Genomic DNA, 13,170 nt, shown 5'->3' on the forward strand with positions numbered 1-13,170 from the left:
TTAGAAACTTAAAGGATCTATCTGAAACAAACATGAAACTTAAAGGACCTGAGAAGGTATTTGGCCTTATTTTTTACTTTAATTATTTTTTTTCAGCATGATTGGCCTCACTTTAGGCATAATTTATCATGGATTTAAGTTCTAAATATCTTCAATACTCTCTTGTTCCCTTAAACAAGATATAACCTGTTTTCCTTATTTTTTTTTAGAACACTTAACTTTTGGCTCATAGTTATCATGTAAAATAGCAAACCTCTAATTATAAATTGTTTTGTTCTCTTTCAAAAAAAAAAAGTTGTGTTTTGTTTTTACAAGAGGCCTATGTTTACTATCAGAGTCAGGCCTTTAATTTTATAAGAACGGTCTTGCCGAGATCATTTGCAATAATTTTAGTATTGTAATTGATTTTAAAATTGTTCATGCACCGAACAAATGAGGGTTAGATGATTGGATAAAAAAAAAAAAAAAATTGTTCCGGTCTAAGCCACAACACAACTTTTAGTCTTAAATATAAGTTGTTTAAAATACTAAAATAAATTTTTATTTAACTAACATTGTATAAGACAAAAAGTCGTTCAATAAAATTTATCTTATGTTGTTGTGTATTGTATCATGTTGCGTACGCCTTAGTTTTAAGCATATTAAACTCTCATTTTTCATAACCTCTTGTAACAAAAATCACGAGTATGAAAGACGTTGTTAGAGTAATACAATTGTCTTAAATGTGTGTGCTTAATGATTATTGCTCTATCTGTCTCAAATTATATGACATTTTACACGTATTAAGAAATGTAATTAATTTTGTATGAGAATGAGATACTATGAGTTGTTTTTTTAAATTGTCCCTAATAAATGGTATGTGAAAGATAAATTAAAGAATTGAAATAATATAGAGTAATACTAAATAATTAAGGATATAATAAGAAAATTAACATTAATGCTTCATTGATATTGTAAAATGAAAGATAATTTAGGACAATTTTATTTTTCTAAACCAACATATAATTTGAGACGAAATGAGTATCAAAATTACTCTGTGTGTGTGTTTATATAAGGTCGGATATGAGCAAGTGCAACAAAACTCTTTGCATAGTGCCTCAAATTTAAAGGGGTCACAAAATTTGAGGGAAAAAACTTATTTTATTGTGTAGGTAAGGGTCACTAAATGAAGATAATTTTAGTGTCAATTATGCATTGTTCATAAATAAATGTCTATTTGTTTGTAGGTAAGAGTCATATTTGAACCAATGGTCATATATTTGACTTTAACTTAGTTAAGTGTCACTATAAGTGGTGTTGAATTTTTTTTTCCAATATCTTATAAATGAAAACTGTCAAGATTATAACGGGGTCTCTGAATTGCCGGAAAAGCCATATATATTAAATTTTTAAATTCCAATACAAATTAATTAAAAATTTAGTGTACATGCATACATCAAATTATATATTTTTTTTTTATCAAAATAGAAAGTGTATACCGTGTTCATATAAATCATAATATATTTTCATTCATGTGTTAAGATTAAAAGAGAAGCATTATTAGAGAAGCATTATTGAGTTTTCTCTCTCTACTTTAATAAATAAATACAAGTTTTAAGTTTAATTCGTTGACGAATAATTGTACTAATCCACATCTCAATCGAATCATACACATCTCTATAAAATTTCTACAATATTGTCTTAGACCTTATTTACCCTTCTTCTTTTCTATATTATACATCTTATAAGTATTTTTTTTTTCCAGATAGTGTATGTCTTATAAGTATTTGCGTGTATTATACAAGTATCCAACAACATATTTTTAAAATAAAAAATAATAATTATCATATTTTACGGGTGCGTATCTATGAAGTATCGTATCCAATACGAATATGTTTCCATCTTTGGAGTATTCACACTTCAAAAACCAACACCCCAACAATTAAAAAAAGTGTTTGTACCACAAAAAAAGCGTAATTTCGATTACAACTTTTTTTTTTATATAAAAATAAAACAATATTTATTCATTCAAATTAATAGAGAGCATCATTCAATTTCACTAAAAACATAAATGATGATTATAATTCAATGTCTGATAGTGTATTTTGAGATAAAATACATTGTTGAAGGTTAGCCTCCAATAAAATCCTGCATTTCCTCTTTAAAAAAAAAGTAAAAATCTCGCATTTTCCGAGGGATGAACAATCCATCCAAAAACACACCAAAGTTTGTTGTTTAGCAATCATGGTATACATCTTGAACTGTCCATTTTATCTCCAGTAGCGGTTAACGATCGTTCGTTGGGGAACGGCAATTAACTATCTTTTCAGACCTACGTATACATGATCACAAAAGGAAAAGAAAAATCTTAGTTTGGTGGTGTGGCTATCTAAAATTATATATGTCCTTGTAGGAAGCATATGATAAATTTGTGATCGATTAGAGACGTGTGGCTGTTACAAGTGTGTTTTGAGTTGGTATTGTTGGACCGGTTGGTATTGCATGGATATTGGCTTGTGAATTGTGAAAAAATATCCTGTTTATATAGGAGTATGCATCATGTTTAAAAGATTCATCTGTAATTGTTTATGTTCTGAGTTGGTAGATCCCAATATGATTGTTTCATAGATCATGGATACTAACAAGGTACCTGTCACAAGCATATAATTTTAACAATATACTTAAATGACAGTTAATTATTGTTAACAGAAGTCAACCGTCATTCACCAACCACCAATGAACAGTAGTTAACTGCAACTTGGGTAAAATGACCAGTTCAAAATATTTGAAAGCAAACTATGAGAGTCTAAAGAGCAATTTTCTAACACACCTAACTTGCTATCACCACCTTGGCCCAACGATCATTGGGATTAATACAAAGCCCTCACTAGCTTTTAGAAGTGGAGGATTGCTTTATAGCCACCCTCAATATCTCTTTAGGCCCCCTAAAAATACGAAAAATAACCTTTATAAAACGTATTTTGCACCTTCGGTATGTACATATGTGGTACATATTATGGACCACGTGCATTATTAATCGAACGAACCTAAAAAGTCAAATTTGCTTATAATTAAGAACGAATGGAGTATGATAAAGACCGTAGAAAGTAAAATAGACACATTAACTATATTATAAACTTTTTCTTAATAAAAGTGAAAAAGACAATAAGTGTTTATATTAAGGGATTAGTAAGTTTGCATTGAAACTTGTGAATTTTATATTAAATATACAGTCCATCCATTTTAAAATGAGTGCTGTTTTAATAAAAAAAAAAATTTGTTTTAAAATGAATGTCACTTTCAGTTTTCAATGCAATAATAATTTTTTCTCTTCAATTATACCCTTAATTTAATACTATATACACTACTTCCAACGTATTATTTTTTTCTTTAATGAAAAACAAACCAATAGTTGATTAGGATAATTTGGTGTAAAATAACATCTCTCTTTCTTTTAATCAGTGCATTTCTTAATATGTATGTAAAAACCTTAAACGACACTCATTTTAAAATGAAGGGAGTACTTTTTAATAAATAATTGTTGTTTTCAACAAAAAAAAAAAAAAAAAAATTACTACTACATTTAGTTGCTTTAAAATTTGAATTATTGCACGACAAATCTAATAAATCCAACTTTTGTCATTTTGTGTAGGTTTTTTTTACAATAGAGAGGACTATTTAACTAAACACGAAATGAGAGAGATATATAGTGTTTTATCATGTCTATATTCTCTTGCTTGTGCTTATCTCATTGTTTTGCTTAATTTTATGTTTTATGTATATTAGTGAAAGTGAAATAATAGGCTTAAGTAGAGGAAATCAAATGGATGAGAAAGCAAATATGCGTTTAATATAGGATTTTATCTAAACTAGAACGCCGACCCGTGCGTCGCACGGGTCTTATAAGCTGAACGATTTCATATATAATTGAATGATAACTAAATTTTCTATATTTAGAGTAGTTCTTTAAAAATTTTGTCGCCGCAGTATTACATACGACACTAAGAATTATTTGAGTTTCTTAAAACAACATACAATAGATCAATTCATATCAAACATTTCGAAATACTTCTTCGTATACTACGTTAGACGTCTCATCCGTATCTTCATCAATTATTAGTATCTTCAACCCTTGTCTGGATGTAACTCTAGAAACAACCACATGTAATTGTCCATGTGAGAAGACAGGAGTTAGGAGATATACACCATCGTGTTTCAGTGATTGCTCTTGACTTTTGTTGATAGTCATCGCAAATGAGATTGCCAAAGGAAATTGCCTTTTTAGAAACTTGAAAGGATCCAATATTGAAACTCAAATATTTTGATGCAAAAACTCAAATATTTTTCAAACATCCAATATTGAAACTCAAATATTTTTCTGAGGTAAAAATTAACTAAAATTTAAGGTAAAACTGAAGAGGCTACCCAATTTTTCACTTTAAAATAGGATCTCACCAAACAACTACTCATAGATGGCATCCTTATTCTTCATTATAAAGATTGATCCAATCTACAACTAACACATGATATCTATGATCGGGTCTCATAATATAAATATGATTTTTGTTTCTTTAAATTTGTTCCAATCATAACGACCTTTCTTTACCAAAGCCTATTCTTCAAGCTTGTGAGAACTAAAAAGAACAATAAAAATAACAAATGAAATAAACACTTCTATTTTACATCAAGTTAAAGATATATTCAATTTTTTCTATACACTTTATTTGAATGCTGTAAGATTTTTTCATGAATGTAAGAGAAGTATTAAATATGAAGAATAGGGATTCATCCTACTTTGAGAAACTGGATTTTTTTTAGGTAAGCAAACTCGTATCATTCCCATAAGAATAAAATTATGAACAAAAAATCCACATTACGGTTCATTTTAGTAGCTTGTATTTTTTTCTTCCATTAAACCATATTGCTAGAATTCTTATGCAGGGTCTGTCTCGAGTCGTAACATTTTTGTGTGCCACTGCTGCAAGAAAACACTGGTTTGGTGGCCCATAGTAGTTGTACTTTCATTTGTACCTCTCCATAATCGCAAGTTGTAGCTCCATATCAGCACCATTAACTGCTCAACATGTGATAATGATGCTGCGGATTTGAAAAATATATCATTGAAATCATATGCATGTAACCGGACAGCCTCCATCTTGCAACCTAGTACCCGGATATATATGAGGTTGTATTTAAATGTTAATTATTGAATTAACGGTTTTTTTAATGATTATCAGAAACTCATAGAGAGTATGCACGTTGTTATTGTCAATCATGATATTTTGAAGAGTACTACACCATTCTTATTCCATTTAAGCAAGACTATTGATTAAATTAGCTTCAATATTAGCAAATTAATCCCCAAGTTTTGCTAGGTTCAGGGCACTATGATTAATTGTTTACAACAAAACACAAAATCAATATATACATAACTGGAAGATTAAATAAAGTTCTCATATGGATCACAAAGTAAAACGATAATTCATTGCATTAATAAAAGAAATACGTCATTGCAGCATTAAGTTTTGAAAAGGTGAAAGCTTCAGGCACACATACATGCAAAAGCAAACAACCAAGGATAGTGAAATATATAAATCCAACTACATAACAGCCGTCAGATTAGCTTCAACAGTGTAAAATAGATCCAACTACATACACAACCATCAAATCAACTTTCTCATTTCTTCCTAGGGATTTTGGCACCAAGTGCTCTCTCCAAGACTCCAACTTGCCAATTATCATCTGATTTGGAATGGCTTTCCCCGACTCGTATTCTTTGATCACTTGAGGCTTCTCATTGATAATTTGAGCAAGTTGTGCCTGAGTAAGCTTCTTGTCCATCCTAGTTTAGCTTTCTTCAGTTCAGTTGGGACCCAATCATTAGCTAAATTCTCTGTATCCTCATCAAGCCTCTTAGTGTTCAATGAAGTGCTGCTAGAGGAAGCTTTGTTTGTCGCAACATCATTTTCTTCATGGTTTTGATATCGGCACCAGCACGGCGAGCGGCATTGACAACTTTATCATCTTTTCTGGCAGCAGCGGTGTGGGCTTTCTTGCGGAGAATGACGGGTTCCCAATCTTGTGAACCAGGTCTGATTCCTGTTTCATTCTCAGCTTGTTTTCAACTGTATCTGTAAGGACCTATCATACAAATAAGAAGGAACCTGTTATGAACGAAGAAAAATCCTAAATTAACAAAAATATTTGCAGGAGATACACACCAATAAGGCAGTGGTGAGAAACCATGGTTTGTATGTTATGTCCAGACATTTGCAGGTTGGAGAAATTAGAGAATATTAATGGATAGGAAGAGAATTGGATGAGTGTAGCTTCAGATTTTTTGGAACGTGCATATTTAAGAAGAGAAATGGCAGTTTCATAGCTTTGCTTTGGAAATAGCTACATTATCAAATTAGTGGGTATCTGCATGGGGTATCCCAAAGGTTACAATTAATAGCACCCATTTGCAAATTTTGAAATTGAAATTGTAAAAGCATCTGATCCATTCATTGGCGCAAAAGGGCATGTGCTGGAAATAAAACACTCAGATTTTTGAAATTCAAATTTTCAATGGAATAGGAGGGAAATATTGGAGGGTTGTTTCCATTAGCATTTAATGACATATTAGTGGAGGGAAAAATTAGGTTAAACTATAGCAAGACCTAATAAGCATTTAGAATAAGTGATTTTACGTTGTTTTGAACTTTGTAATAACTAGGACTTTTACCCGTGCTAACGCCCGGGACATTAAAAATGAAGAAGCTAAAAAAATTCCGATATTATTCATTACATAAAAAATAAAATAAATAAACATAAAAAGTATTTAAGGCCCTACAAAATATTGGGTCACACATTTTCGAATACTTTCTTATAAACTACATTTGAAGTGGTGCTAATACAATCCTCATTGTCATATGTTAATAATATCTTCAGACCATCCCTTGATGTAACACATGATATTGCAACATATAGCTGTCCATGTGAGAAGACCGATTGTGGAAGATAGAAGCCAACTTGCTTAAGTGATTGTCCCTGACTTTTGTTTATAGTCATTGCAAAGCACAAAGCTATAGGAAACTATTTGCGTTGAAATTTGAAAGGAATTATGGTATCAGATGGTGTCAATGACAATCTCGGTATGTAGACCTTCTCTCCAACATTGTTTCCTGATATTACCCTCCCTTCAATAACATATCTTCCCATCTTAGTGACCATTAGTCGAGTACCATTACACAAACCTGCTGTTATGTCCAAATTTCTCAACAACATAATAGGAACTCCAACTTTCAAAGTAATCTTGTGATTAGGAAGACCCGATGAATTGATTGTGTTCAAGAATTCTGGTGTGTGAATATCATCTGGCCTATTGACTGATGCGGTATCTGCTATTAGAGGATCACAACTCAAGTATGTCCTTTCTTCGTCGGGAATGAGAGACATAACATAGTTATTAACTCAAATATGTCATTTCTCACTTTGTTTCATGATAGTTTCTTTTCCTTAAATGGAAGTGGTTAAAATTTTATCAGCAACACCATAAAAAGGATCAACGATGCCTCTTCATAGAGGCAACCAAAGAGGGAAAATGGGACATAGAATGAACATGAGAGGTTACATCCATTTCAGGCGTGGTTGCTAGCCTATTGCACTATAAATAAATATAGGGTTAATGGTGTTTTACCCCCCTGTAATATAGGTCATTTTTTATTTTCCCCCCTGTAAAATATTTTTTTTTTGGAATACCCCCTAATAGGTCATAAAAAAACGAAAAAATTTTGCAAAAAATAAATAAAGTCGTTTTTTTATGACCTATTAGGGGGGTATTCCAAAAAAAATAATTAAAGGGGAGTAAATCAAAAAAAATATTTTACAGGGGGGAAAACAAAAAATGACCTATATTATAGGGGGTAAAGCACCATTAACCCATAAATATATGCCAAGAAACAAAAAGGACACCAGAACATAACATAAAAAAAAATTATATATGAGCAAAGTCTTGGTAATTAGACCATTTTAAATTCATATTTAGAGTCAGTTTTAAAACATATATGTCACTTATAAATATAATGGTAAAAGAACTTTCATTATTCACTAAGTAATATACGTAACAAATCTAAGTAATATAACCAAGACGACAACACAACATTCAATTGGATAACTAATCAAGCAATGATAACAAACAAAAATGAATATATATATATATATATATATATATATATATATATAATATACGTAAATGAAATTGTCTACTCTATGAATGAATTAAGTCTAATCTCTTACAGGCTAAGGACATATACGTAATGTAACAATATCAGCCACAAAAACATTGAACAAAAAATTGAAGATGGAGTAAGCAATAGTAGTTAACAGCAATTAGCATTCTCGATTGCTACATATTAGACACAAAAACGTTGAACAAAAATTGAAGATGGAGTAAGCAATAATAGTTATCAGCATTCTATATTGCTACATACAAATGAAATGCAGTAAGAATTAAATAGAGCAGATTCTTAATATAATCCTTGCCAACATATATAATGTATACAGAATTGCCTTCCAATGAACCTAATTAAAAAGAATAAAAAAGAGGCATACATCTTCAGATATCGGATTGTGTGTAAGAACAATCAGAACACAATTGAAATTAGTTAGAAAATGAAACCTCAATAATACAGTCATATTAATGCAATCACCATTTTCATAGGTCATCAAAATTTCAAGCCCACTTCTTGATGTAACTCTTGAGATTGCAACATATAGTTGACCATGGGAGAATACCGACTGTGGAAGATATCTTCCTCCAGGGATAAGCAATGCCACTATACCGCTTAAAGCAACGGTCAACACAATTTCCCCTCTTGAGCGCAATGCAGATGACATCGCTCTCCATAGAAAAGTTTTACCTGTCAGATAAATTTAATACACTTTCAGCACTAATAGTACTGCATTATATAAATATGTTGAACTACCGACAATTTATTTTTGTTTCTCAATCAAGTAAGCTTCAATAAAAAGAGTTCTAGCGGCTCATAAATAAGCACAATCACGTTTACTATGTTTTGAAACTTATAATGATGTGAGAGTTAGTAAGTTGGTATAAAACTATTATTATAACACACTGGCTGATACGATGCCGCAGACGACAACGGCGAAGGTGATGTCGGAATCGAGAGCATTGGTGAAGGGCGACGATAGGAGAGAGCTGCGGCGACGGAGAAAGCGGCAACGGCAGAGAATTTTGTTTGAATGTCTGAGAGTGAGGTGGAAGATGAACAACTCAAAGGGCGAAGAGATTTTTTTGAGTAAAAGCAATGAGATTTTTTTGAGTAAAAGCAATCTGAATTCCAACACATAAAGAAGGAATAATGGGAGATGAGAGAAGAGAACTTAAAAAATGAAGGAGAAAGAGGTGAACATCGATAAGTGTGGAGTCAATTTGGGAATTTGAGGATAATTAATGAGTCAAAACTTGGATAAGTGCATAGGAAATATACATCAAATTTGAAAGTTTGACTCAGATTAGATCAAAGGATGAGATGCATGCTTAGCCAAATGATGAGATCCAACGGCCTCCCTTGTTTTGGAGCCAAAACCATTTAGGTTTAGGATTTACAAAGTCATTAGCAATGTTAACAAAGATTAGATATAAGTATGATTAATTAATAATGACATACAAATAACATGCATAAAGACGACTCATTCACACAAATTTTGGTTTCTCTACAATCCTCTTAATGTAATTTAGAAAAGGAAAATGCATGTTTACCTGTTTGAACGTGGATTAATCAATAATCACTAACCAATCTCCAAAAAAAGTAGCTTAGTCATTAGTACAAGAAAATAATTAACAGGGTTATTATTAATCGTTTATACACTTAAAATTAAAGTAATTGAGATCACTTTTTCTTTTGAAAATTTGAAAGGATCTCACCTCTAAATTTTGGGCAGACCCAAATGTTTTTCGTTTTGGTACAAAGGCAAACCCAGATGTTATATAGCTAGAAAACGTTTATTCTCCTTCAAAAAGAAAACGTTTATTTTTTGTTTCAATTAGTAAAAAAACAGTAACCTTAGTAAAAAAAATGAATTGGACCCATAATCAAAACCCACTGAATACTTGAATTTAGCTTTAAAATAAACTAATACAAAAATATGACATGTAATTGAATGATAAATACATACAGGATCAAACCATTGTTTTTAAGAAGAAAATTGCATTTCTGACATTCAAAACGTTATATTGACACATGAAAATGACATTTTTAGATCCGGCGGTATGGTTAATTACCGTTGGATTGATCCGGCGGTAGTTAACTACCGCTATACCAACACAGAAAAAAAAAAAAAAAAAAGAAAGAAAGAAAGCTAACTACCGTGGATTATCAAATATTTTTTTTATTATTATTATGACTGTTCCGTAGATAAGAGATATCCGAAATAAGAGGCAAATAAATCTTTCTTTCTAAAGCTTGTCTGATCAAGCTATTGTTTACCCTAATCTTAACCTAATTTTTCCCTCCATTATGTTAGCATTAACTCCTTCTAAGTGCTAATCCTAATCAGCATTTCACTTTGAAATTCACACTTATTTCTAAGCCATTAATCTGACCTTCTATATCTCAAACGTGTTTAAATGATGCTCCTCACTTGGAGTTCAAAATTCCCAAAATTTCTTCCATTAATTGATGCCAAAGTTCTTCCCCAATTCAAAAAACTTAAAACCCTAATTTTTTTTGATTCAATTCGAAATTCAAAAATCAGTGATCATTGTTGAAGATTCGGTGTTCAGAAATGATGGGTGGTGGACGTATGGGCAAAAACAGCTACAACAGTCGGTCTTCATCTTCAAGCTCTATGCACAATGATGATGTGAGAGAGCTTCAATGTTGGTGTCATAGAATTTGTGTTGTAAGAAAAGCCAACACTGTCAATAACCTAGGAAGGCCTTTCTATGCTTGCCCTCTGCCAAATGTTTGGTTAACAATGGTTATGTGATGTGTGAATGGTTTGTTTAAATAGTACTGATTTTGTCTTTTGATTGTATAAGATGATGGTGAAAATTGTAAATTTTTTGTGTGGGTTGATGAAGCTGAAGAACTAGATTATTTCAAAAACAATGGTGCTGGTAATGGAAGAAATGCAAGGTTGATGGAGAAACCAAAGGATGGTGGCAGATAAAAGAGGTTGTCAATGAATGAATTCAACCATTCTGTCAAAATCTTTCCATCAAATTGGTCCCTCTATTGTATGTCTACCCATCATATTGATCCAAAATTAGTGAAAATCTCATCAAATAAGTCCTTGAATTTTCACAACATATATCATTGTGATCCTTGGGGCATACATTTGCTGACCAAAGTAAAAAGTAAAAGACAGACACTTTGATTGTAAAAAGACATACATTTGCATACCATCAGAAGTTATACATTTGATGTTCATAAGTCTTTACATAGCAAAAAAAAAAAGAACATTACATAGCCATCAAGTCATCAAGTCATTTGATGTTCTTAAGTCATTATATATCTAAAAAACATAAATTAAACAAGTCCAAAAAACATTAATTAAACTAGTCCAAAAGCATAATTTAAACAAGCATCACTACTTTGGAAATCCTGAGGTTGGGATAAACTCCATGTATTGGGGTTGAGTAGAAGCGGATGACCCGTAATTTGGATTTGGAACTCTAATAACTCCAGAAGCAGTTGGACTTTGTGGAGCAGGGCCCCTCAGTAGTGTTTGTTTATGTCTGTCATTTGAAATCATTGGTCCTCTCATGCCATATCTCCTTGTACCCATTACTTGAAATAAAATCAATCACATTAGCCCTTAAATTATGACAATATCCATCAAATTAGTCCTTATATTATGACAATAAGTCTCAAATCGATCCTTATTTTGGTCTCAGTTATAGAAAGGTATAATTGGAAACACAGAAAAAATGACACTAAAAAGTTAAAACTGGAATTTTTACCATTTCCATCAAATTAGTTCTTGTACACGTGACTGTCTTGTTGACACATGTACAAGACAACACATCATGTAAGAGGACACATCATCACCACTAACAGAGCTTTTGGACCGAGAGACCATTTTGATGGACGTCTGTAAAATTCAAGGATTAAATAGATATTTTGCAAAATTTGGGAACAAATTCGATTAATTTTTGAAAGGCTAAAATATGGTTTTGGTCCCTGCAAATATGCCTCGTTTTTGTTTTAGTCCTTGTAAATTTTTTTTGTTGTTTTTGGTCCCTGCAAATATGCCTCATTTTGATTTTGGTCCCTGGCTCCACTTTTGTGATGATTTGCACATGTGACACATGATGACTGAACCCATTTATTAGAGAAATAGTCCCTGCAAAATATTTTAATCTCAATAAGCATCATAACTGAATGCTAAAGTCAATTTTGTTGGAATATGCACAATAAACTCTTAGCATGCAAATATATATTGTGCTTCTCTTTTACCAACATTCCACATTTTATGAGGTCATAGATGATAAGTACAATATATAATATCAATACTCCTATCAAGTATGATATTGTGTTCTTGAAGTACTTATAAACTGAGATAATCATAAATGTTCGTTCATTAATGACATTCTAGTGGCCACATTAATCCATATTTTATTTTCTTTAAACTAAGTGTCTATGTTGATCCAATTTGGAGATTCTTGAATTTCCTATTTTCTTATGGATTTTCATAGTCACATTTTTGGCTAAAACTTGGATTAATCGAATGTCGTAGAACATTTATCGATTTAGACTAAATGTAATTACTCTCTCTTTATAGACTATTCTCTTTATAGACTATCCCTATAAGTAATTACTATTCTTATACCTTTGTGGATATATGACTTTTATAGAATTGAAAACTCATTGGCAGAACCACTAACCACAGACTTATATAAATGAGTATTGTAACTCATAATGATTTGATTAAGTCTATGATATTTTGGGTTAGTGGGAGTTTGTTATAGCATTTTTAAAATGCTTGGGCCATTCTTTATTGACACATTCTTTTAATTCAAGTGTGTCACTATAAATTCATCATTTGTTAGAAAAGGGAGTCTTTGACCTGTATGATTTGTTTTTCCTATCGGATTCAATTTCTGCAGTATTAAAGTTTACTTCTATTTCGAATTAGTGCTTTGACCATACATATATTTTAAAGTTAAAACTTTATATTCTT

At 31.4% G+C, this 13,170-nt stretch overlaps 1 pseudogene; it reads right to left on the reverse strand.

Moving 5' to 3' along the window:
- Positions 1-5,590: 5,590 nt before the first annotated feature.
- On the reverse strand, positions 5,591-7,419 carry LOC25499768 (multiprotein-bridging factor 1a-like; annotated as a pseudogene).
- Positions 7,420-13,170: the final 5,751 nt, after the last annotated feature.

The sequence above is a fragment of the Medicago truncatula genome, chromosome 7 (genome assembly GCF_003473485.1).
Source record: "Medicago truncatula cultivar Jemalong A17 chromosome 7, MtrunA17r5.0-ANR, whole genome shotgun sequence".
In the NCBI taxonomy this organism is placed as follows: Eukaryota; Viridiplantae; Streptophyta; class Magnoliopsida; order Fabales; family Fabaceae; genus Medicago; species Medicago truncatula.